This window comes from Puntigrus tetrazona, chromosome 1 (assembly GCF_018831695.1).
Source record: "Puntigrus tetrazona isolate hp1 chromosome 1, ASM1883169v1, whole genome shotgun sequence".
Classification (NCBI taxonomy): Eukaryota; Metazoa; Chordata; class Actinopteri; order Cypriniformes; family Cyprinidae; genus Puntigrus; species Puntigrus tetrazona.
The window spans coordinates 6,633,813-6,661,487 of record NC_056699.1 but is presented as its reverse complement, the minus strand read 5'-3'; the positions used below and the strand labels follow the sequence as shown (position 1 = coordinate 6,661,487).

At 34.6% G+C, this 27,675-nt stretch overlaps 1 pseudogene; it reads left to right on the top strand.

The window, feature by feature from the left end:
- Positions 1-27,230, top strand: LOC122342528 (annotated as a pseudogene).
- The last annotated feature ends 445 nt before the right edge of the window (positions 27,231-27,675 follow it).

Sequence of the window (27,675 nt, the reverse complement as noted above, 5' to 3'; positions counted from 1 at the left end):
ATGGAAAGCCTGTTTCTGAAGTAAAATGAATAAATAAACTGAAAGTAATGAAGTCACGTTGAGTGGTTTTATTAATTTGTGAATAGAGGCTTCCATAGATAACCAATATACAGTGTGAGTCACTACCTCTCCTTGTTGCTGAAAATAGCCAGCTCTCATTGGAAATGTTCATTTTCACTTTGTCACTATAAGTCACTGAGTGTTGTGAGCGGGGCTTTAGACTAGAGGAAACTGAAGTCTGGGTTTCATGGCCTGTTTGCATTGCCTAAGTACTGTAAAGTGTGATTATACTACGTAGCTTTTGTGGCCTTGCTTGAAAAGTGAGCTTTCATTCAGTGCCTACTTTCTCTTTTTCCTCTTTCTTTTTGATCCTGTAATTATTCTCTATAGGAATTTCATTTAATCACTCCTGGAACCATTTCACTAAGCTGTTTTACACCTTAATTGAATATTTGTTGTACTGAATACAAGTCCAAGACCCCACGTGGTAATCTTCAAAACCAAAACTAAAACAAGCGAATGCTTACCAAATTACTTTGAGAAGTATACAGAATATACAAGGTAAAAGTTCAAGAAGATCTTACTAAATATCACTATAGATAACTAATGAAATTATATTCCTCTTATATTCCTCCTTTTTTTTTTTATTACAAGTTGTTTAGCATTTAATATGAATTGAAGGTAAAATGTGAAAATTGATATAGAATATTAACTCTAATTTCAGAAATTTCATAGTATGTGATGTCCTGTTTCTCATGACAAATTTATTATTATTTACTGTTGTTATGCTGCCTATGTTCCTCGTGCAGCAATTTTAATATTTTTGATAAGTGTTTTCATTATGCTTGGACTAGAAATGACATTGCATATGTATAGAGTGTATGTGTTTGTTTTTCCAGGCAGAAGATCGAGGTGGAGGCAGAACGTCAGCAGCTGGAAGAGCAAAACAATATTCTGGAGATGAGACTAGAGAAGGCATAACCTCCAGGTGATACTTTTGTTTTGTGCAAGACTTCTAGTAATCAAAAATGTTTACAGTAGGGTGCAACAATATTAAATAATAAGAAGGTTAATATTAAAAAAGAATCACAACAAAATTCATTATTAATTAACTGCTGTGTTCTGTATAGCCATTTCTAGTGATAGGAATTTCAAAGAGCCTGTTAAAAATCGTGGGTTTTCTTTCAGGTGCTCTGACAGTATGTCTGTATGTTTAACAGCTTTTAAAAGGAGTATTTGCTGTAGTCCCTAACTCTGTATGTAGAGCGGTCACTGAGCTTATGCTGAAGTGTTATGTGAACCAGTGCTGTCTTTTTTTGTGCTTTTAAAGGTATAGTTCACTCAAAAATCTGCCATGATTTACTTCCCTTCATGTTGCTCCATACCTCTGTTGCTAATTTCTTTCTACTATTGAACACAATACAAATTTGAGTGGTATCTTTAAAGGAAACAGCTGCTGATAGCCATCAACTTCCATAGTATGGAGAGGAAAAATCCTATAAGTCTGTTGAAATGCCCTTCAACTGTTTGATTATCATCTTGCTTTGGTGTTCCAATAGAAGAAAGATTTTTTTATTTGGAGGCATCATGATGAGCAAATGATAAAGAGTTTCATTTTAGTGAAATGTTCCTTTAAGCATGCCAGTGTACAGTTCTTAAGTAGTTAAAGCGGCACAGTTGTGGTTCTCTGTTATGTCCATCACAAATAATATTGATCACAGTAATGGGAAATAAATCCACAATTGTGACTTATTATAATCATGGGATGCTATTGCATAATAATCTGTCCTGCAGGATGCAGACTAAAAAGGACTTGCTTTGATTTACCTTATAAAAGTGCATAGTAGCAGGTCAGCTGTTGTAAGTTTTCAAGTAATTATTTTTTTTTTCAAACTTGAGTAATAAATAAATACCCCCTCCTCCTTGATATGGCATTTTGGGATGCAGTACTGAAAATGCAGTAGGCTGAGGTTGAGACTATCTGTGTGTTTGTTTTTATGAATGCACAGCCACACTTGATGTTCAACGTCTGATTTCCACAGTAACTCAGAAATATGTGTTCGTTCTTAATCGCCACTTGAGACCATATCATGTATGTTACCTGCAAATCTCACACCTACAAATTCTCTTCAGATATCTTTTTTTTTTTTTTTTTATATAAAAAGAAATAATTATCTTGATAAATGTGGACTTGAAGTAAACCCTGGTCCTTGTAGTAACAAGCAGCTTGATGACTCTTCACATATAATATGATTTTTACCACACGGTGTACATGTACTCTAGAAAATTACTCTGGGCATGCTGGGGATTGCTAGCTTTTAATATGCTTTTAAAGATATTAGTTTAATAATAGAACTGTGGTGTTTTTATTTATTTCTGTTGGTCAATAAATAATGTAAAGGCACTTAGAGGAAACTCAGCCTATAAGTCCTAGTGTTTAAATTTTTATGTTGTTTAGGTATGTGGTGTACTGCTATACTATATTTATATTCTAGGGGTGGGGATGAAATCTGTAAAAAATAAATAAAAATAAAAAAATCTGCAATATAGAATAACTTCCACTCCTGTGTTGCAATAGAACATTGTAACTATTCTTTGAATGAATTTCAATTGAATTATTCAGTAAATTTAATGAATTTATGAAAACGTATCAAAAGACAAGATTCATTATTTGTATTTTATACAAATACAAATGATTAAGCCTGAAATCAGTGCGAAAATGACTTCATATGTAAAATATATAACCAAAAATATTTAATAGTTTAGCTTTTGGCATGATAGGTTTATTTAATGAAACTGAATTTCTAACTGAAGTTGGAAAATGCCTGAAATCCCTACACTATTGTCTGACTTCTGACTTTGGCATGTTATAGGCAACATTTAACCATTATAGTTAGCAACGTAATGTAAAAATGTAAGAGCCACGTCACTTTTCTGTCATTTTTGTGGCGCTGCTATATTTATCAGTGGCCTCCCATCCATTTATCCTTCCTTTTCACTTCCTGACTCAATGATGCGATCAGTGGGCTGAAATGCAGTCAGACATGCTCCATTAGACCTCAACACTGGTGCCAGCCCAAAACAAACTGAAAAGTCTGGAATTCAGGAACTGCGTCACTCATTTCGTCCTGCTCTCTCAATCACTCAGTTTTCTTAATGTGCTTAGACTTGCTCTAATATTTATAGGCTTCTTCTATCCATTATCTATGACGCTTCCAAGTGTCACAGTAAAAAAAGCGACTTCAGACAGTTAATAATACCCACCCACTCAACACTTGTCAGTTTGAAGAGGGTTTTATTTTTGGCCCATGGACTAACCTTTAATGATTTTCACGCCTTTTTCTTATTGTTGTAGATGATTCATTCATGATTCAAGCTGAATTACATTAAATCTTGAAGGTTACAGAAATGCGCGTGTGGACTGTACATAGCTTGTTGAGCTACTTGTTGAGGTTGTCAAAATACCTACGTTCCAGTCGTTGTTACCAGTAGTATTGAAATTTTGCAGCCCTTGATTGCAATGGCAGTTTTAAAATCCTCAAAGAGTTTATTTTTAATAGGGTATAGATCATTGTGGCATGTCTGAGTTTGTTCGTGTTATCCTTCTTCCACAACTTATTGTGTAACAACATTTTTTTTATTTTTAGTAATTGTAGTTGTTTCTGTTCTTTCATCGCCTTCTGTTCTGCTGTTATGTCATCTGCTCCTTACCCTTCAGTCTCTTTTCCTCTCCTCTGCCTCTCTGTCTTCAGCTCAGGGTGATGTAATTTGCTCAGTAATGAGATGTTCAGATCGAGGCATTATTCTTTGATGGGGCCCTTAATTCACCAGAAGGCTCAGTAATGGCTTTTAAACCCCTGAAGTTTTACACCCAAATGAAGAATCGTTCCAGAAGATAAAGCCTTTCGTTTCAGACAGGGATGAACTATCACTTCTTTGGTCCTTTTGTTTGGAGGGTAATTCGGATAAATGTATTTTCACGTGTGTAAGAGCCTTCAGGCGAAATTGGACTTTTTTTAACCCCATTTTAACCCCTCAGGTTTAACCTGTTAGCTTTCATGAAGCTCATTTTTAATAAATGAGCTGTTGGACCCACCTTAGTAATGTCTCTCGTTTGAACTTATTTATTTTTTAAGCTAAATGCAATTCAAAGGAAATGATTTTCAGATTGGATGTGTTTTAAGGAATGTAGAAAACAGCACGCTATGCTTCAGGCAATCAGTCAGCAGTTACAATGCTTTCACATGCTTAAAAAATTAAAAGAAATGGCAAGATCTTTGCATTCAGGCGTATTGTCTGTTTCAAGACTGTTCACAAACTTATTCCTTATTTTAATGAAATGTTTACTTCTCTTGGACTCTTTTCTATGTATTAGGGAGACTATGATCCTGTGAAGACAAAGGTGATCCACCTGCAAATGAACCCCACCAGCATCGCAAAGCAGCAGCGCACTGAAGAGGTGGAACAGCTGAGGGTGGAGTGTCAGCGCTTGAGGCGACTCCGGAAAATTGAGGCGGGTGGTGGCATGGTAACAGACGACACCACTCTCATCATCCCACCTTCACAGGAAATACTGGGTAAATGCCTTTCTGCACAAGTTTTTATAAATCAGGGTGTTTTAAAAGTCTGATAGAGAAATAGTCCCTTTATCTGTATTTAATGTCAAGTTCATCATGTGTCTGGAATTCCCAGGGGTTACAAAAGAATGAAAAATAATTGAATGGTTTTTTAGCTAGTCTCAAGCCATGTGTGGCAGATCAAAAAATTGACATAAGAGTGAGATTATGAAAAAATTAATATTTTTGGACAATGTATCTTGACCCATTCACCCATGGATTGATATCAAATGGATTTCTACCTGTGGAGTTGGATATGACAAAACAACAAAAATGGTGATTTGAACATTTTATATATATATATGAGAATGAGAGAGAGAGCTAGCCAGGGCTATATTAGCATTATGTGGAGTGTGGTGTAAAGATCCAAATTTCTATCGGACACAGTTATTTACTTCTGTGTCTCTTTCTCTCGTTCTCTTTATGTCTCTCTCTCTTTGGCCATCAGTTTGAATAAGTTCTGAAAGAGGCAAGAGTCTAATTAGGACTCAGAACCATGAGTAAATAAACACCCTGAGGTCTGAGGCTGTTTTTCTTTATCTTTTTTGCTGTTCACTGTTCCTCCTTTATTTTATGACCTCATTTTTCTCCCATCTGAAGTGTTTGATTACAAGCTGATGTGTTTGCACAATTCTAGTTATAGTATATATATATATATATATATATATATATATATATATATATATATATATATATATATATATATATATATATATATATATATATATATATATATATATATATATATGAGATCAACTAGTTACAAATATTAGGAAAAACTTAAGTAAATTAAACTGGAAACAAAAACAGTGGCCCCTAACGCTGGACACTTAAGCCACACTTAATAATGTTTGAATCTATTTTCATTCCAAAATCAGACCTGTGGCATTTATTTTGAGGAAATATAGGACAATAGAATAATAATTATTTTAAGTGTTGAGCAAAGACAATTTGGTAACTTTGTGTGTATAACTGTGTGGAAAATGTTTCTTTTAATTATTCTCCTAGGTTAGATGGAGAAAAAAAAAAAAAGTTGAAAATTTGTTCCATCATTTTTACCAAGGTTATATTAGGAAAAACACTATTCAATTCAGAAGAGATTAAAATCATAAAGTCTGCAAAACTCAAATGAACCACACTACTCCTCTCCTGACAGGGCGTCATATCTCAACACAGTCCATGCAACTTTGATGCAGTTTCAGTGACATGGTAATTGTAAGTGTACTGATGTAGATGAGGGCCACATACAGCACTTTTTAATTGCAGCTCATTTTAAAGGTGATTGTGTTAAGAGTTTAGCATGTAATTTCTATCTACTACTCTGTACGGAAAAGCGAACAAAGTGATTTCAGAAAGCTTCCAGCAGAGACAAAAAGGAGAGACATTAACATGATATATAATTAAAAGTGATCCTGATAAGTGGTTAAAGGAAAAGGACAAACGAACAAAAGGCTGACTCTTCTAGTATGCAGCACATGAGTGCATTCAGTTATGTGATGACTGAAACTTCTGCGGTTTAACTGCACTGTTCTAGTGTGCAATTACAGTAGACAGTAGCAGAACACTTATCTCTCTTTCCTGCACAACCTTTATTGTTCAAAATTAAATTTTCATGTGGCCCATGAGAGAATTGAAACTGATGTTGAGGGCTGTGTTGTACATACATACGCCTTATATTGAAGCTATAAGACACAGTTAAGCGTTTGGCTTAAAGTGCCAATTTTACATGATTCTCAATTTAAATATTCAAAAGATGTTGGTATTCTGTAATTAAATGGCAAAAATCTCAATATATGCAACTAAAAGTTGGAGCTAAAAGTGTTCCAACAATTTTGTCATGAGAATTTTGATTATGTGAATTTTACAGACATTTTAAAGATTAGTGTTTATTTATTTTTTACATTTTACTTTAGGTCCCTTCATATTTTGTTTAATCCAACATTGTAGTCGGTTTGTATTACTCAAAAATGTCATTACACGTCATTACAGAACTTCCCTGAGTCACATTTTTTTTCTGGCAGTTGCTAGAGACCAGCATTTTATTTGTTGAGAAAAGTAGCTGTGTCTGATTAATGAACAAATTTTCCTTTTTTGAGTTCAGTCTTTTCAAAGATTTAATTATGCCATTTTAAGAAAAACTGTCATTTTATTCATGAAGTAAATGAATGAACTTTGAATTCAGCTCACTGGAGAAAAAGATTATCGTTTAATAGCGACTTAAATTTTTTGTCTATTTGTAGCCCAAAGCTGATATTGAAAGGCATAGAATGTATTGCGCAAATGGTGACTAAATTATGATAGAATTTTTTTTTTTTTTTGAAGTTAAACTATTGGGCTGTTATTAAAGATTTTTTTTTTTTGTCATTAGTACATATTGTTACATCAATATTTTTTGCATGTATTAAATTACTGCTTTTTGTTATATATAAAATAAATTATATACACACATTTAAAAGTAAATATTTTCAAAATATATGCTTTATGAGTATGTACATAAACATACACAGAACACACAAGTATATTATGTGAACCAAAACCTTTTTTACTTTTGATTCATTAATCGTTTGACAGCAGCACTAAATACGATTCACATGTTGTTCAGATTTGCGCAAGCAGATGGAAAGTGCAGAACTAAAGAACCAGCGCTTGAAGGAAGTGTTCAAGAAGAAGATTCAAGAGTTCCGTACTGCGTGTTACGTACTCACCGGGTACCAGATCGACATCACCGTGGAGAATCAGTACCGGCTCACTTCTGTGTACGCCGAGCATGAAGAGGATTCGTTACTGTTCAAGGTAAATTCAGATTACATGATTTCATGCAGTTTTTAGGAACGTTTACGTTTAAACACATTGCCATGAAATGCATGAGACATGTACTTACAAACTGGAAGAAAAGTACAGAAGGAAACTAGTACGCTTCAATTTTATTGAATCTCTATTGTTGTTTTGCAGCAAGTTTGAATGTTGGTTTTATGGTCGCTTGGTTATTTTAAGTATTCTGTCTAAGCTGAGCAGATGTTACAGATAAAACATACCAGCAATCAAAGGCTTTATGCTGAGTTTTTGTTAAATTATAAAACAATGACATTAACATCAATAAGCTTTTGAATGTCTTTGAAGGGCTGCCTTGGCAAAACTATAGGGGTTTTCAGAAAAGAAAGGCGTTTTAGTTAGAGCCTGAAGCTTCGTACCCACAGTTGGAGGTTTGTTGTTCGACACTCAATTCTGAGAAGCGTGAAAATCGAAAGAAGGACTTTAAAACCCAAGGCCGAGGTCAGGCATCTGAAGAACTGCTGTTGTGTTTAACCTCATCTGAACCAGCTCAGCAGCTCCTTCAGCCTCAGGTGCATCTGAGTCTCTACGGGAGGTCATATCCTCTTCAGTCAGTGACGGCATTTCTTGAGGTGGGTGTAGATGAAGCAATATAGGAAATTGGTGTTTTTACTTTTAACTGCAAGAGGGACAGATAAACAGTGACCTAAAATAACTCTTAATCAAGGAATTTGCTATGAGTGTACTTCATCTGGTGACAAGATTGACTTTTTGTCCATTAACAGCGCTTAAATCAAAAATATCTGTAGGTCTACATTTCACTGTCTCTTCACATTCAACTGGTTAAATGTTAATTTAATTGTACCCTTTGATGTATGAACAGTGTTGATCTGGGGTCTTGAGGAACGTAACATGAGACTTCTTTCGCTTGCATTGCGATCTGTAAACACTCACTTCAAAATTAATATCCACAATATATTAAAAAATATTTTAAACAGCCCTCCATGGCATTTTTAAATCCTATTTGAATGGTGGTCGTTCTGTGTCCAAAATGTATCAAAACGATGTCAGGTTTTTACATTGACAGCTGTCATTACAAGACAGTTAGCAACTCTGATTGTTACTCCGAGTTTGTGACAGTAACTGAGAGCTCAATTACACACAACGTATGAATTTTTGGTAAAACGGAATACCACTCCAAGTGGCTATGCAATGTAGACCGCATCTTGATAAATCATAAAACTGCCAAGATTCAAAAAAAAAAAAAAATAAAAGTAAAAGTAAAACCGATTTTTGGTCAGACCACCCAGAGGTGTGTACAATGAGTACATTTTGTATAATAAAGTACTGTTAATGGTAATATGTCTAGTATATTACTTTTTACTGTAGTATCAAATGTATTGAGAATCACCAAATTTCACTAGGGGAAAGTTAGTATTCCACGTTCATTAGGTTTTTATACTGTTCAGTGCACATTAGTTTTGCTTTTTGACATACAGTTTGCACATTAATGTGTATCCACTTGATTTAAGATGGTAATCATCCTTCTTTTAATGCAAATGAGGAGAACTTTGTTCTTATTTTGGACAAGCCTTTTATATGATAAACCAAGTGTTATTAATGCAATATATCTGATGCAAGATGCATATTTAGTGTAAAACCACATGCTCTTACAATGGTGTACCTGCAAATGTAATTTATCTTTCTTAATTAATGCTCTTCCTTTGTGGGTTGGAGAAATGTTCCGTAATCCCTTATAGACACACACATACACACACACTGCAATAATTGGATTTAAGTTTTTGTTATTTGATCGGTACTTTCCTCAGGCTGTTTAATTAGAGCTGCAGTAAAGCTTCAGTGCGTCTGCATGCTGTTGTTGGTATTATTGCTGTGTGAGTGCAAGCATTTACTCACGTTTGTGTGTGCGTCTAGGTGTGTTGAGGTAATTTAATAATACACATTATTTATGTGCCAAGGAAATAATTTTCTCTTTTTCACATTCTGTGTATGTGGCCACTTCTGATTGTCTTGCTTGTTTAGCATTATTTTGTTGATTTAATTTTATATATAATTTTTAATGTTGGGAGTTGATAATCAAATGATTAAAACTGAAACCATTTAAAATAATGGATTAAAAAGTTGAGCCAAAAATGTCTGAAGAAACTAAAATATCTACAGTACACCACACATTGACTCTATGAAGCACTCCAGTAGTTCTCTGTGTGAATGTGTATTGAGCTGCATGTGCTTGAGTTTTAAAGTGATGGAAAAGTGGAAAAAATGCGAGTGAAAAAACTGCAAGAGTAATGGATGTATAGTAACTGTATGAGCAGAGAAATATCTTTTTTCTTGGTTAAAAAAACAGCTACCACTACCTTTAGCACAATGAGTCATTTAAGCGCCTGTATTAAAGGTGAAGTGTCATTTCTTAAATGTTAAATTGATTTGAAACACTACTTCTATCCCAGTCTAATGTGAAGAGGCTATTAAACAAACTATTTGTAGGCTGATTTTTCCTGAAGAATGTAAACTCTGTGGCACTTATTCGAACTGACGCTCAAATTATACACATCAAGTTAAAGGCACCTGTTTTTGTTTTATGCAGAAGTTTCATGTGCAAACTAGTAGCAATCTAGTTGTGTTTGCTTACTAGAGAGTACTAATAGCTTTTCAGTTGTTCCCAGTTAAGGAAAAAAACTATTCATCTAGGAGTTTGTAGTAATTTGTTTGGCAAACTATAATGGTCAATTAAGTGGGCACAATATTACAGAAACTCTAAAGACCCTTGAGAATCTGACACTGTCTTCAAAAAATATGTAATTTGATCACAATAAGTGTTATGTGCACTGTGTTTAGGAAAGATGGTTTGTTATATTCTTTTTTTTTTCAATATAATTACTATTAGAATTTTTTTTTTTTTTTGGGAAGAATGGGCACTTGGAAGATAAATGAATGAAATCTTAGTTTCCTCCAAATGTTAGACAAGTGCACTAGAGCAATTCTTTGGTTATGTTATGATTTGATCCCCAAAGAATCAAAGAACTGCTTTGAAATTCTCCTTCATTTCTGTCTGAAGAGGAGGAAAGATAATAAGAGACGCAGACCCCTCCCCCCTCTCTTATTTGTCAAAATATGACTCATTGGCCTCAAAATTCTTCTGGGAATCTGTCAAAATCATTGAATATCTTACTTTCAGCTCCCCTACAATTTGACAACACTGTTACATGGGTTCATAAATGTTAAAAAGTGTTAAACATTTTTTCAGTGTTAAATGAGAGATTAGATATTTGCTGTTTTTAACATAGCAAATAGTCAATCTCTTAACTGTTAGCTTCTAACATTACATCAAGGCTGCAACACTTCAGTGCGTTCAATCTCAATTAATCCTCTCCATTGCCTTTGCAACAGTTTGATGCCAAAGCTGGTTATTAGTCTGGAACTATTGTGCGTTTTTACTCTCTAAAAGTGGTTGTTGGTTTGGAGCAACAGTCGGTTTAACAAAACTAGATGGCACCAATTGTATCAAAACTGGCAATTCATCAAATTACTGATTTTTATAATTATGTAATAGTAATTATATATTATTGTCCTGTGTGTATGTAAATACATATGTATTTCGGTTTAACTTATTATTTCAGTGTAAAGTATAACAAACAATATTGTTTTGAAAATTAATGTTAAATTTAAAATGTTCACTTAAAATTAACTTTTTTGCTTAAAATCAGTGTCACATTTACAATCGTTTGAATATTCAGGGAAAATTGCGTTCTTGTATTTTGAACATGGAAAACTATAAATCGCACAGAATATGTTTCAGCGTTAATAAAGGTTTCTTAAATTGATCTCAGTGTAATCAGTCAACATTTTATTTAATTTAAATTGCAAGATTACTTATGTGATTTATTTTCAGGTGTGTTGAATTTTGTTAAAATGTTGTTAAATTGCCAAATTTAGTTTGTGCCTGCATGCTTTATGCTTAAATACAGAGTCCACAGCTGTTCTGTTTAAAAGTAGTTTAAAAAAGCTAGCGGGTGTGTCATGACATCAATAATTGATATGATATTCGCATAAGCACTTTTCATCCAAGTCTTTGATGACTCAGCTTTTGCACTCATGCTTTAAATGAAGGCAATGAATATGCGACTCAATATCTGGTGTCCTTCTCTTTGTCACAGTTTGCCTGGATGTACTGAATGTCCCTTTGGGGATGAATAAAGCGTCTATCTATCAGACTATCCGTCTAAGAAGTAGAAGTGCAGAGGTACATTCCACACAGAATGTGTGACATTACTCCAAACGTTAAGAATATGTAAATTAGTACTGCACTTTGCGTTTCTCTGGGGAGAAAAAAAAATTACTTCTAACAACCTGGAGAACCGAGACTGAAATGCAATTCGTTTTTGCATGATCATATAGCAGCACTTCCAGATGTTATTACATGCAAAACAGTATGCCAAAATGGGACAGATAATGTGGGATTAACTGGATTTTCAGCGCTTCAGTAGGTTAATGTGGGGTTTTTTTTTTTTTTTGGTCGTCATACCTTTGAAAGATTTATCTGTAATAGTTTTACCACTGTTGAAATACTGATTGAGGAAGCATATGCTAATGCCCATTTGCTTGCATCCCAGATTGCTGGCTTCAGTATTTCAATTGTTTTATGCAGCTGGAGGCATGAAAAAAGCTTGTCAAATGTAAATGTACTGAATATTGAACGCTTTTCTAATTTAATAAAATGTGTATATTGTGTTTTAAAATAACTCTTTGGAATGGGATTTTGTTAATTGTCTTTTAGCATTTGTGCATATTTTATTTGAAACAAATTATATATTCCGTAACAATTCTCAATTCATCATTTGACAAAAGCTTTTTGTTATTTTTTTCTATTCTATTAAAACGAGAAACCTGGAGTATTTTGTCTTGCAAGCTGTATAACACTAGCAAAAAGCAGCGTTCAGCCTGCTCTTCAGTACTGTTGAATGACATTTGGGGGAAAAAAAATGTATAAAAATATATAATATACACTGACTTTTTAATTGCCTAAATGAAACTAATTGCTAATCACCTCTTCAGGAAATTAATAACTACAAGAGCAGGCGTGTAATTATATTACCTTGAGAGAATCAGAACCCAGCACTGTTGACTTGAGCGAGAGGAACCTAAGAGTAGTTGGAGTAATGAAGGGTTGTCTTAGCCGTTTCTGTTAACTTTTGCATTTAAGTGTGCATTTAATCTATTATTTTAACTTGAGACAAATTCTTGTATTTGACTTTGACAAAACTATTGCGATTTGTATAGTGGACAATTCAGATTGTTAGCAGCTTGGTATCATATGAATAATTCTGTGTGTGTGTGTGTGTTGTCTTTGCCTGTGAAATTAGGCCTGTTGAAGCCACCTGCGACCTATCTGCTGAAGATAATTCACTGTCAATATTTGTTAACCTTGAGTCACACACATACACACACAGTCACAGACATTCAGATGTCACCATTCACACACAAACACTCCAGTAAGATTTTATGGTCTTTTCTAATGTGGTGTGATCTGTCAGTTGTGACACATTGATTGTAATTTTAAGCAAAGCATGTTGGCATCGAGTGCTGAGCATTAATAGACAAAGGAAACATGCATGAAATGCTTTATAAAACATAGAAACAAATGACTAGCATGTAATATTTTTTCCATAGTTGAATTCAGATCAATGAGCCTTGAAGTTAAACTTTGGAGACAACTGCTGCTTCTCTGTTCATTAGTTTCATATTTAACTATGGTTAATAGTTTCGGCAGATGCGAGTAAAGTTTTTAATTAGACTTGATGTTAATACTGTTTTGAGCTTTTCTTTCATTACTTTCATCAATCACTGTAAATCATGATGTAATACTCGCAGGGGACACGAAAAGAAAAAAATGTTTTAATCCCAATAAGTGGATTTTGCAGGAATTTGTCTTTTGTAAATTTGATTGATAATCGTGTTTATTAATACAGTACAGATTGGTTCTAATAAGCTGTGTAATACGGTGTACTGAATAGCTGTAAGGTGGCTTTGATTTTCTGATTTGGGTTCTTTAATGTCTCTAGGATATTTATCATTCATTTTATTGCTTGCTAGTGAAATAACATGGAAGTAATGGCCACACTAGATGAGAGAGTGTTCATTTCTCTTGGACAAATGGTGCAGGGCGACTTACTCTCCAAAGTTTAATACTTGGGGATAGTGCTTTAGAACAGACTTTGTCCTCTAATTGTAATGAAATCTTGTTATCCTCTCAGGGTGACCATGAAGAGAGTCAACCAAATGTTACAGGTATATATTTTTCTTCGAAGCCCTTTTGCTTTACTGCATTAACAGGCTTTGCAGTGACTCAATACAGTAACTGAATCTGAGGCAAACTTCAGTCCAGCTGTTAATTCTAGTTGTGGGCGAATCCTGCAGATAAACCAGTTTGTATTGATTGAGGACATATGGAGTATCATCTTAACGTCATGTTAGCGTGGACTCATCGTAGACTTATTGCTTATAAAATTAGATTTGTGTTCTTGGAAGGGCATTCTGGGTAGGCAAGAACTGTGGTCAGAAAACTGTTTTTGTTTTTTTGTTTTTGTAATTTGCCTTTTCTAAACCAAAGGCCAAAGAACATACTGGTCCAGTAGAAATTGTTATCGTTATTCATGTTTGCAAAGACTTTCATTTTATATTTAAGGTTTTTTTTTATATTGTGCCTTATGTAAGGGTAATTCATGGTTAGCTGCGTATTAAGTTAATTTAGTGCACGATGTGGAGGCTAAAAAATATTTGATGCAAAGCAGAGTTAAAGAGTTTAAGTGGCATTTACAAGTTAAAGCTGTTAATGATGTTCACAACGCAGTGTGTGACCAGAAGAATAAAAATAACTGTTATTTTTCGTCCAGTTACGGCTTGTTAGTGCTGGAATACTGCCTGCTTCAAATCAGACACAAGGATGAAATAGTGTGGTAAAGATCACTTTTATTTCAATGAATTATAGCATTTGTTGGATTTCATTTATCGAGAGAGTTGCGTGTGCATTACCTTTGTCTGTACGTCTCTCTACGAACAATGAAGCTGTTCTGTCTTTGTATGCAGAGTGATGTGTATGGGTTTGTGTGCATCAATTAAAGCAACACATTAATATAGAACCTTGATTAAGCTGACTTGGAACTACATGTGCATTTATGACTTCATTGACTGTCAGCCAATCAGAATCACCATGGTATACAATATTTTATTGCTTAAATTCACTTGTAGCATTTAAAAAGCTTAGTATTTTTGGCTGTATTTACTGAAGTCAATCATCTTTGACAATATAATCTTGTTCAAAAACATTTTGAATAAAAGATATGAGGCTTCAGTTTTTTTATTTCAGTTATTTCACTAATTTAAAAATTGCAAATACTGCTCTTGTTCAGAGGTTTAATCATTCATGATCATTGTATGAGCTAATATTTGATACCAATATTTGACACACGAAAAAACTGACCCAAAGGCCTCATATTTACGTTTTATTTGCCCAAGCTGTAAATCGATTTTCCTTCAAAGGGTGTCTGAATGCCATGTTTCAACCGTTTGCACGCCATGTCAACATGAGAATAGCAGTCGTTAACCACATTCATGTAATTATAATTTAAGCGTGAATAAACAGTTTAGAAACCAAACAAATACATGCCCATAATTACGCATACTCAATTTTGTTTTTCTGGTAAAATCTGACAAGCTCAAAGCAACTCTTTGATGGGGATTTGACATGAAAATAACTGCAAAGTTTCGATTTGCAGACGCACACACATAGATTTAACCATAACCCTCAATCACAGTATCTGGCAGTTTAATTTTAGCTCTCTCAGCGTTTATCTGAAAACAGCCGCCACCTATGGAAGCATCCGCTTCATTGCCCAGCAATGTTTTGCAGTTATGTTGCCATTCTCTCTTATCGTTTCTTAACTCGGTTTCAGTTATTGTCAGGCCAGGTTGGTCACCGTGATTGCTGCCCTCAGCTATGTTTTCAGCTCCAGTAGTAATCAGAAGTTTCTCAGACTTAAAACCAATCAGCCTCTTTCCCTGCTGAGCTCATCTCAACAGGGAGCCTGGCAGAGAAAATACTCAATCAATGGTCACAATTAAAAAAGAGGAATAAAGTAGAAAACATGAGCCACACTGATGCCACAATCTTTTAACTAGTTTAAACTAGTGAAAACTACTTGGATTGGTCAGTCAAAATCTTGTTGTTTTAAATTAGACATCAAAATAGTGTTTGTCAAAGTTTTGACTGTGTGTGTGTGTACTTGAACTTTCATTAATGATACAGCTTTAATTTAAATTTCTTAATTTTTTATAGTCTTGTAGTTTTCAGGTTGGTTTTTGAATTTATTTTTAAACATTATTTTTATTTTACTTATATTTATTTATATTTTATTTTGAGTTTTTTTAGGGGCCATTTGTTAGTTTTTCATAGACTCGTTTCTACAGTATTTCATAAATATTTTAGTAATCGGCTGTCATCAACATAACTCTTGAGGCTGTGTACATCTTGCCAAAGCCAATTCAAAGAATAGTTCAGACTGTACTCTCCCTCAGGCAATTCAAGATGTAGATGAGATTTCTTCATCAGAATAGATTTGGTGAATTTTAGCATTGCATTACTTGTTCACCAATGGATTCTCTGCAGTAAATGGGTGCCGTCAGAATGAGAGTCCAAAGAGCTGACAAAACCCAATAATCCACACCACTCCAGTCCGTGCATTAATGTTTTATCCATAAGGATATTTGAAAATCCAAACCAATCATTGCTTCTAGCTAAAATATCAGTCCTCTATAAGTAATAAGGTTTTCTCCAGTAGAAAAGGTTGTTTTGTCAGGAGGAAAATATGCTCCGTTTTCCATTTATAAAAAAAAAAAAAAAAGGCCAGAAAAAGCTTTTAAGAAATAATTTTGGTGGGGTTTTTTTATTTATTTTTTATTTATATTTTAGATTGTATCTTTGTTGATAGATCCTTCATAATAATATATAAAAAAATATATAACATTTGTGTGTAATTCTTTTTTTGTTTTGTTTACTGTTCAAAAACTTTTTACCTTTTGCTGTCTTATATCATAGTGAAAATATACAATATGTATGTGTAGATGCAGCTAACGCCCACTCTCTCTCTTTCCGTTAAATAATTATTATATCTCTTAAATATGATAAAAAAAGTCTTAGAACGTAAAGAAACTGTAAACAATGTCAACTGCATTGCAGCACCTCAGCAAACATGTAGAACACCTTATCATAAGTGCAGCAAGCTTTTTCTCTGAAAATGTGAAAACCCACTTCTATATTACTTTTGCATTTTTTATGAGCGTAGCAATAACATGGAAAGTTCCATCAAAGGAAAACTATATACTCTGTGTCCTCTCATCTTTGCTGTAATTAGTGTCTCTGTGCTTTGGTGGGTGCATTTGGTTGGTAACATGCAGCTTCTGTTTTCACATAATATAACATTAATTTCATCCTCTAACATTTTGTCCCCAATAAAAAATTTACCTTCAAAGCACAGATAGGAAAAATTTCCTTTTATCTGCGATATTTAAGCTGTGCTGTATGTCTCTACACAGTGGGATGAAAACATAAACTGAATGGAGCTGAAAAGGCTCAATTCTGTCTAGCGTGTTTATAATTTTAGTGGACGGTCTATTCCCAGCACACAGTGCGCACCACAGTCATTGTGCAGCTTTGACAAAACGTTCTTTGTTCGTAGCAGGGTTTAGCATAAGAGCACATTGGTCGTGAGAGAGCTCTCACTCTATTCATGACGGAAATATGCTTTTGCGTGGGTGTTATTGGAACAGGCCATCAAGTCCACTTTTAAACTCCTCAAAGCTCTGTCTGCCTATTTGAGTCACGTCAGGGAGTGAAATATGCTGGGTATAAGAGGCCAAAAAAAAGAATGTCTCTGTAACCACTGAAATATAACTTGATTTGTGCATTAGTTGATGAAAAGTGAATGATGCTTGCCTGTGCTCAATTTCCCACCACGATTCTAGTGTTCTGGTTGCCAGGGCGTTGCTAGGTTTTTTTTTTTTTTTTTTTTTTTTGGCCTGTTTGTATATGGTTGCCAGTTTCATTAAAAGGCTTTCAAGAATGTTTCAGCTTGCTCCTTAGTTATCAGCTGTATTAATCACTCCAGAGGACTTCCATATAAATTCTGTAGCAGTCATTGTGGTAATACTGTTTGTGTTTGTTGTCTTGATGACGGACTGATTTTGTACAATGTAATGGATTCAAAATGGCTAAGACTTATTTGTACAGATTTGAAAGATTGAAGATTTGAAAGTTGTGAAAGCTGTGTAATTGATATGACTATATGCCTTAAATGTCCATCTTGTCTGAACTTTGTCTAGGCTGTTAGGAACTGTTTTTCTTCTCAGCAGCTCATATTAATGTGTGTAAATATTTACCCATTTGGCTAGTATCTCTGTAATAAGCGAGACAATGTGGCTTACTTATGTCAGCAATAATGGACAGCCAATATGCCCAGGCTGATTGTATTAAGATATATATTTGCTTTTATTGTTATTTATGTTTTAAGTATGCTGAATATTTAGGTAAAGTGTTTACTTCCGTTTTAACTTTATCTCGTTTTTGTGTGAAATAGTCTAATCGTAGCACAAAGAGTTGAATGCTGAAATGTAATACTTGCATTTAGGGATTTGTTCAGATCCCTAGACCGAAGTTTGAGGAATAATGATTTGCATATATTTGTAATATTTGAAGTGAACTGGTTAATGCTTAATTATCAACATTTTTGTATTTAAATAAGACTAGAATTCACTTAAAGTTCATAGCAGATTGCTGTGTCTCAAGCTTTGACCTGTATTCATTATGTTAAGCATCCTCATAGCCTTTATAATGGCTTCACAAATGTCATCCTCTGAGCCTACACACACTGACAGTTAAATGTGTCCCTGTGTTAACCTTTTCTGGTGCAATGTCTTGCTTTGACCTCAAAGGTTAGGATGACGAAGATTCCAGGTTTGATAATCTCCATGGTAACAGTAGGGCCGCTTTGATTGTCGACGTTGGAACGGCAGGTGTCTCTGTGCATGTTTTGATCAGCGTTCTGGCATTTCCTCTCGTCCAATCAGGGGATGATTACACCTTCTGATGGACTCGCTGATTAAACTCACTGATGAGCTATTAATGAGAGTGAAATCTAGAATATGTTTGCAAGTGAGCGCACAGAGTAAAGGAACTTCAGAGAACTGGTAACAGTACATGCTCTAATTTATGACAATATACATTAATAAAATTGTAAAAAATCAAAGACGTAAAGTTCACTTGCAGAGTCAGTACATTTTATTTCAAATCAGACTCTGGATCATTTGCTAATGAGCAGCTCCACTTTTGAGCTTGAATTGTATTTTAAAATTAAGTGTATTTTTGAGGTCTTGAGACATGTATAGATTTTGGAGACAAGCTCCAAAAGATAAAATGGATGTAGATGAACTTGCAAAAATCAATTAATGCAACTTTTATCATAAATGTTCTAAAACTTTGTTCATCTCGTTGTTGTTTGATCTTTGTTGAAGCATTCCCGAATCGAATCTGCAACCCTGCCTCTTTCAGAGGACTATTTAAGATTTCCATGTGGTAACATTTATATGGAATTTTCGCTGTTTTAAGCCACAAAAGGGAAAGAAATATACACATAGCATGTAGATGCTTTTATTATTCAATTTGAACAAAACTACTTTTTTATGGCAGGTAGGAAGTAATAACGGCTGGTAAATTTTATCAAGTCACCCACCATTAAAGTTCATTTTGGACCCTGTCTGTGTGGTTGATTTGAAGAAGTGGCTCTCAGTGTTCTCCTGCCTGCCCAGACACAGTCAATACACTGTTGTGGACTGTTTAATCATGTTCACTACTGCTGTGTTTTGGACGAGTTTCTCTTTCTCATACTGAACTATTTTCTATCCAGTATTGACCAGTAACATTTGCATTCACAGCTTGAACTCTGAAATAATTTCATGGATTTACTGTGGTGCCTTGAACTACTTCTAACACACCAGTGATTATTATATTTATTGCTTTCCTTGGCTCTTGATGTCATACATGTAAAATATGTAGACTTAAAAACCCATGAAATCATAATTAAAGTTATGGAACTATTCCACCATATTGGTTTTTGAGGTCATCTGTATGGCACAGTTTTCTTAAAAGTTGACACACACAGCAGCTATGTGGCAGTAAATTTTACTTTTCCTAATCAAATGCTTTGTAGAACCTCTGTAAAGTCATTGAATAGAATTGTTCACCCAAAAAAGAAAATTGTCATCATTAACTCACCCTTGAGTAGTTCCAAATCTGTAAGAATTTCTTTTTGACAAACACGAAGGAAGATATTTTGATATTGTTTTGGTCGCCACTGGAAAAAAAAAATTTCAGAGAAGGCAACGCTGACCCAAAAGAAAATAAAGCTTTTAATTTTTATATGAACTATTCCTTGAAGGTTTTTCATATGAAGACGTGAAGAAGTCTGCATCAAAATAAGTTTGGGTTTTTTTGTCTATAGAAAGCAGTCTCTGCTTTTTAAGATTTCAAAAGTTTTTGGAGATTAAAATTTGACAGTATATAAAAAGAATAAGGAAGGGCAACAACAAAACAACAACTTAAAACGGCTATTATTATTATTTTATTTAAATTTTTTGGGGTGGGGTAAATCCTTTTTCTTCGTTGACCCATTAATTGACACTTTTTTTATTTATCCCTTTATGCTTGGATGTAAAGTCTTTCATCTATTTCCTCTTAAAGAATATCTTTGCAAGGTACAAAAATCCTTATGGAAATTCAGTGGTCAAAAGGTGGGAACACTGAATAGGAATGTGCCATTTTCTATTCTATTTGCATATCATGTCAGATAATTCCATGGGATTTAAAGTAAATTTGACCTGCTAACCTTCTCATTTTCATATTCTTCTTTTTTGATTAAAAAAAAAAAACCACTATACAAGTGTGATTTTAGGCTTTAACAACGATTTGACATACTGTCTATAATATCTCTGAACATCTGGTCAAGAGTAATTCATGCAGAACATGTTTACAGATTCAGCTAAACATACAGCGTGTTCATGCGTGAGCTCTCTCTCGTGTTCTTCCCAGAACATGAAACGTTCTGAGTGGATGGGGGTTTGATTTGATCCCTAGAGACTGCAGAGCCTATTGAAGATCGAATGCCTAAACTAGCAGACATCATCTCTGTCCATCACAGCTGTCGAGTGGAGAGTTTCCTGACAGAGTTTGAGTTCTATTCCGTTTGACATTCTTTCCCAGACCGACGCTCGCTTTTATTCCTTCTAGTTCTCTCGCTGTTCATAAAGCATATGTCAGCCGTCATGTTAGCCTGTCATGACAGCAGAAGTTGTTTGTGTGTGGTGGAGTATCATGGGAAAAAGAGATTTTGTAAGGACAGCAAGCTCTTTGTACTGATGCATTTTAATTTGCTCAGGCTGAGGATGCAGAAACACTCAGACAAGAGAATGTTTTACAACTGCTGTGACTGAGATGCAAATAAAATTTCACAAAGTCTTTACATTACAAAGAGAACATCTGACAGTTGCATAAGAGATGATGAATATAGTAAAGGTATATAGTAGAAAACTTGTATCTGAACTGTAAATCGTTCTTTGTACATGCATTTTAAAGTTTAAATGACACGTATTGCCAGCTTCTATAGTATTAATATTATTTTTGCAGGCCTTAAATTTGATTTTAAAAATCCTCAGATACACTGTATCCGGTGATTTTTATCATGTTGTTTCTTATTGACCCAAGACAAAAAAAAAAAAAAGAGAAACTTTTTTTTTTTTTTTAATGGTATATGTATAGCTTATATCTTTCTTTATCATTAATCATGTGAAAATTCACTTTGTGGTAATAATGCTGCGCTGTTTTTATCATACATGTCTGTGGGACAAATATACAAGATACATACTTATTTTTATCATGTAATTCAAAAGTATGAATTAAGTTAAGTAATGATTTAAGATGTTTTTCTGTGTTTTATATTGTTTCCCTCAGATGGTGGGCGAAGTCTTGTTTGTTGCACTGTAACTCTCATTCCCATATGCTTTATTAAGCATATAGCAGCAAACATAAATAGACCAATAGGTACAGTAGAGATTATACATTTTTCAAAGTGTTGTTGTTTTTGTTCTTTTTTTTTTTTTTTTTTTAACTGTCGTTTTACTTTTGGTCCAGGACCTAAAAATTCAAATGTGTCTGTGTATGTGTAGACAGGCAGAAGTTAACATGGCTAAATACAGACAGCCTCTCATATGCAACTTAATGCACATATTAATATCCTGCATTCTGGATAGTCTAAGTAAACCCTTGACAATGGTCTTGATATTTACTCCGCTACTCATCCTCCTGTCTTTTTTTTTTTGTCATCCAAGGTAAAATGTCAAAATCTGCATTTAAATTGAAGCTTTTTTGTTTTTCATTTGCATATTTCTGATTATTGAATTACATCCTCTCTCCTCCAGTTGGAGAGGCGGTCCTTCCCGCAGTCCCTTGGCTGACGCTCACTCAGTAGGAGATCATAAAGCACTCGCGCTAGATACAATGAAATGTTGCACTAACAAGAATGCCATTGAACCTTTTATCCTTTTTTTTTTTTTACATTTCAGACTCATAAGTGCAAAAGAAAATAGTTAATTTCATATTCACGTTTTTACATACTGTTTTATTTAATGGCCACATTTTATTTAGATGTTAATTTTGAGATTTTCTGGTTATATTTTCCTGTAACCCAAATATGTGAAATGTCTACATACTATTAAATAGTACTTTTACTATATAGTGCATTAAATAAACAAATAAAACTGGCAAAATGTATTCATTTAAATTGATGTAGCTGGTTTAGTACCAATAGTGTTTGCAATTGTTGTTAAACCTGCATTTTCCATACATTTTAAAGATATTCGTTTCATTCAAGTTTAGTTTGATTTTAGACTTGGAAGCACAAAAAAAAACAAACATTACAACTTAATTAGCTTAAATCAACAGTCTGCATGCCTTTATGGACACCAAAAACTTCAATATCAAAGCTGCATCTGTGGAAAAAAATGTGCTTGTCATGTTTTTAGAAAGTCACTAGATATATTGCATCTGTTGTCAGTGACATCATAGACAGCGCTTTTCCTTTTAAACACATCTGTTGTTTTTCTAACAAACTGCCTTATACTCATCAAAACAGCAGCCTTTTTTCTTGTACATCTCTTTATGGGGAAAATACTGAGATGTGTAGTCCAATGCATACGTACTTATGAAAACATTCAGATCATATTATGTTTATTATTTGAAAACTATCATTACCGTAGCATTTGTATTATTACAACTACATAAAAATGTTATAAATGTGGCACCTAACGTTTTTTTTTATTTTTCTTCAGTAACATACTTTGTGGCATGTTCTATAATACCATAATACTTTTTGTGCCCACTTTGTACTACCAAAATGTTTGTTCCTAGTCTAAATATGCCAAATTTAATGTGCAATTTAGTAGCTAATGTCGCTCTTTATTTGCTGTACATGTGCTGTTTCTCATGTCATGGATGTGGTAAAGCACGGTGTGCCGTTAGCAAGGAGCAGTTGGCTAATTATACATCTGCCTAATCAGTAGATAAAGCTAATTTAACAGCCAATTACTGCTCTTCACACACCTCCGCCTCACACTCGGCGCAATGACAGCTTCCCGTTTCTCTCTTTAAGCTCGGCAGAGGTGCTCTCGCACCAACAGGCGACTCAAAGATTCAACTGGATCATAAATTTGTTTGTGTGTACGTGCTTTCTTGGCTTGTTGCAAACTTTTGTATTACTTCATTGGTGTTTTTTTTTCTGAACTTTTGAGTGTTTGTGTGTGTTCTTCAAACTTACCTGTACTATTTTTTTGGAAACACTTGGAATTGGAAACCAAAACTATGATCCAGCTACTTATTAACATGCCTATTATTAATGTTAAGTGTTTATTAGCAACTATAAAGCACATTCTGAATGAACATACATCCCTATTCCTACCCCATTACCTAAATTTAACAACTACCTTACTAACTATTAAAAAGCAAGAAATTTCCTGAGGCAAAAGTCATATTTAGAAAACTGATAGAAAATTGGACCTTTTAAAATGAATGGTAACTTATATATACTGTATATAAATGTGTTATTACAATGCAGTAACAACTGAATAGCTGTATAACTTCACATTGTCATATAAACAACTGATCAATATGATTATAAGCAAGCATGTTAAAACAAGTTTTTCATGGCCATTTTATTTATTTGTTTGTGAATCATACTACACTTTTTTTGGGTAATTATGTGTTGCAAGAACAAAAAATTAGAATTGCTTGTGGTACCCAATATTTTTTTTCTCATTCAGACTGTTAACAATATTTTAAATTCTTAAACATTAAGGAAATATTGTCAATGTTATTAACAACCGTGCTGCTTTAATATTTTTGTGGAAAACCCTCAGGGTTCTCGGTGTAGAAAGTTCAGAAGAACACCTTTATTTGAAATATTACTCTCTTGTAACATTTGCAAATGTCTTTTGACCGCATGTATTACCGATGCCAAACTTTTGAAACGTAAGGTATATATTTTTTTGTTCTGCTGTAGTACGAGTGGTGCAGAGTATGTAGATTGATGGCTTCAGACAGAATGTATATTGTAAAATCTCCTCCTGAGACCAGGCGTTTTTACTTTCTTGGCTGTGTATTTATTTGGTATCTGTGCTGGTGGCGGTTCGTGGAGTGCGTGATTCTCTCTGGATTTGTCAGGAGATATATAGGCTGTTACAGTGTAAGTCCTGGAAGCTCCTGAAGGCTGAGTCATTACAGATGTCACTCCATGTACAGAAATGCATCTTGAGCAAAGTCTAGGCAAGCATATTTTTCTTTTCCCCTCGCTCTGTCTTTTCTTCCCTTCTTTCTCTAAAAACACGGCATAAACTGTTAATATGGGTTCTATTTTCCATCCTTACAGAAAAAACAGCTGGTTTGGGTCAAATGCAAAATGGTGTAATTATTCACTTCACACCCTTTTCAGCCCAGGCGCTCCATTTTACAAACTCTTAGAAGTGAGGAAGCGAGATGGATGGAGCTGATCCTCTAGAAAGAAAGCTCAGCAGGAGATGCCATTTCATGAGATTACGTGAGTTTGATGGATCTTAGCTTGACAGTGTTGGGAACGCCAAAATAACTGGGTGTCCGTAGAGAATGGAAAGATGAAGAAGCAATAGAAACTACACTAATTTGAAAAAGTCTACTATTGTCTGTTTGCCCAACTGTACCCCAAGTCAATCACTTTTCTGCTCGTTTTATAATAGTTTTTCTGTCTTTTCTCTTCTCTCATGTGGACTTCAGGGAAGGTTTTAACACCAACACAAACTTGTTGTTCGCCAAAAGGTCAAATATTGTTCATAACACCCTTTTGTGGCGGTCGCAATACAAAAACACATTGATAAGGTCACAATCTGAATAACTCCCTCTCAAAAACAGAGTGAAAAAACACAGGCTGACCTTTTATTAAAATGTGATCTGGGAAAATAGAAAACAAAACCAAGTTGGAGACAAAGGAGAGGCATTTTCATATGCGCCCGGTTTGCTGGGACAGGTATTAGAAGGTCTGGTGTCGAGGGGGTGCTTTGGTGATATGAGGCAGGAATGGTATTATGGTGCTTCATAGATCACAAAAAACTGCAAAAAATAATAAATCTTTACTGAGAGCCCTCTTTTCTCGAGCCCTCTAAATGTAAAATATATTTGATGCTAACTTCTCCTTATGGAGGTCAGACTTAAAAAGATTTGACATGGAAAGCGCCATTGTGCATTGATGCCCTCATTTTGTGTTTGCTCCCTTTTGGTTCTACTCTGGGCAAGCAATTAATCACAGACTCGCTTCTTTTTTTCTTTGAAGTTTTTGAGGATGCATGTATAGAGAAAGAGAGTGTATTATTGTGCGTTTGGCTTCATGTTATAAAGGATAATATGACTCGTGTCAGACATGAAACACAAACGGTGTTTGGGTGAATTTTGTTATTCATTGTAAGCCCTATAGGAGAGACTGTTGGTTAGCTGGTTAACTAGCTATGCAACATTTTAGTGCGTCTCTGCTTGCTTACGTTTTCATTTGCAGATGGACAAAAACAAAACCGTGTTTGAACTGGGTAATGTTGATTAGTGACGTTTGTTTCATACTTAGTTGGTTTGATTTGGTGAATATTAGTTAGAGACTGACCATTTAAAAAACAAAAAAAAAACAGTAGTTTGATTTGTCTTTTTCTTAGTCTAAACTAATGTCAGTTAGTTTTATTTAGGTCTGTTACTGTTTTAACCATGGGGTATCAGCTAGTTAACTGGTTTGTTTATCACTTACTCTGAGCTTATTACTGACAGTCTGACATCAACATTGTTTTGAATTGTGTTAGCTTTACTGACTTTACTTACTTAGTTCCTGTAATTAGTTATTTTCAAGTAGTTATAGAGTTGCAGTGTGTTAATTTGTCCATTGCTTACTGAGAACTTATTACTCACAGCTTGACATAAACCTATAGATGTTGCTTGACTTTAAATGTTTAGTTTTTTGGTTAGTTTTAGCGCGACGCTTGTTACTTGTTCCTGTAATTTCCTTTTTAGTAGATAGTGAGCGTTAGTTTTTTTAAACTAGTTATGTAGCAGCAGAGCGTTGGTTTGCATCGTCTGCTTGCTCTGAGATTATTACTACTCACAGCTTGATAAAAACCCAAATGACTAGTTTAGTGAATTTTAATAATGAGCTATTGGCTCTTAGCTAGTTAGGAAGTGACTTAAGGCTCGTACACACCGGGATGATTATCGTCAGCATTTTTCGTTGTCCCAAACAATTTGCACTAGCAATGAGCCGAAGGCGCTTAATGAAAAACAGAAATACCCCAGTACACAAGGTGGCAATGCTTAACTTTTTATGCTTCTGACACTCACTTGTCACACAGAAGCACTTGTCAAAATCATTCACATGCTGATTTCAAGCAGCAGCTCCAGCTCTTTATTTTCAGAAACCAATTTAGGGATTTTATCACCAAATTTAGCTACTTTCTCTTTGTTGTTGCAATGTTCGGCGACGTTCGTCCCGGTGTGTACTGTTTGATTTTTGTTTTTCCTTTCTTACTCTGCCTTTGCGGTTTTGTTTGCTACTTTGATTTGTTAGTAGTCCGTGTCATGTTACAAATGTTTAAACAGACACCTCTCTCCCCTGTCTCTCTCTCTCTCTCTAGTCAACTGGTCCAGTGGGCAGCGGCAGCATGCAGCTGTTAGAGACAGATTTTTCCCGCACTCTAACAGGACTGGTAGATCTGCATCTCTTCCATCAGAAGAGCATCCCAGTGTTCCTCAGCGCGGTCACCATCGAGCTGTTCAGCGCCAGACTGTCACCTGATTTACCAGTCACTGCTCGACCACACAGTGTTCAGGGACCTCTCTCTCACACACTCGCATACATACACAGCAAGACACTGACATCTACAGAATGTGGCCTTGACAAGCTGATTATTTTTAAGTAGCATTTTTTTTTGTGGTTAACATTTAATAGTCAAAGTATGACAATCTATATGGCAGCATTTGAGTAGTATAGTGATTACTTTTCTTTTACCTTAAAATGCTATAAACCCATACTGTGCTTAAGAAACAGCTTAACACACACGCAGAAGAACCCTTAAGATGTGCAGTCATCATTTTACATAAGATCTTTCGTGGCAGTTTATTTGCCTGTATTGAAGAAAAAAAATAAAGACGTATTAAAAGTTTTCAGTGTATTATTTGGATTTGGATTTAACGGATTTCAAAACACTCTCTGTGTTCAAGTAAAGCTGCCTGTATTGTGTTACACTTCAAACAACTCAAATAACCTAGTGATTATTGTTATCAATTCCTCACTGAATTGAGGATAAACTAATATCCCCATTGAAACCGCAATAGTTGCCTAAAAGGCCGGATGCGAGTTTTATGTATTTTAAATGTTTGCTTTGGCACCAAATCCTAGTGGATGTGGGAGTATTTAAATTCCCTGGCCGTTTTAGCTGGCAGCAATTATTACTTCCCCCTTTCTTTCCACTGTCTTTATTTGAATGCCACATAAAATGCCACAGTTTCATATCCTGCGCACATTAAGTTTAATCTGATATGACTCAGACTGCTTTCAGATGAATTTCATCTTAAATCTGTCGCCCTAGCGATGAAAAGTGCCAGTGT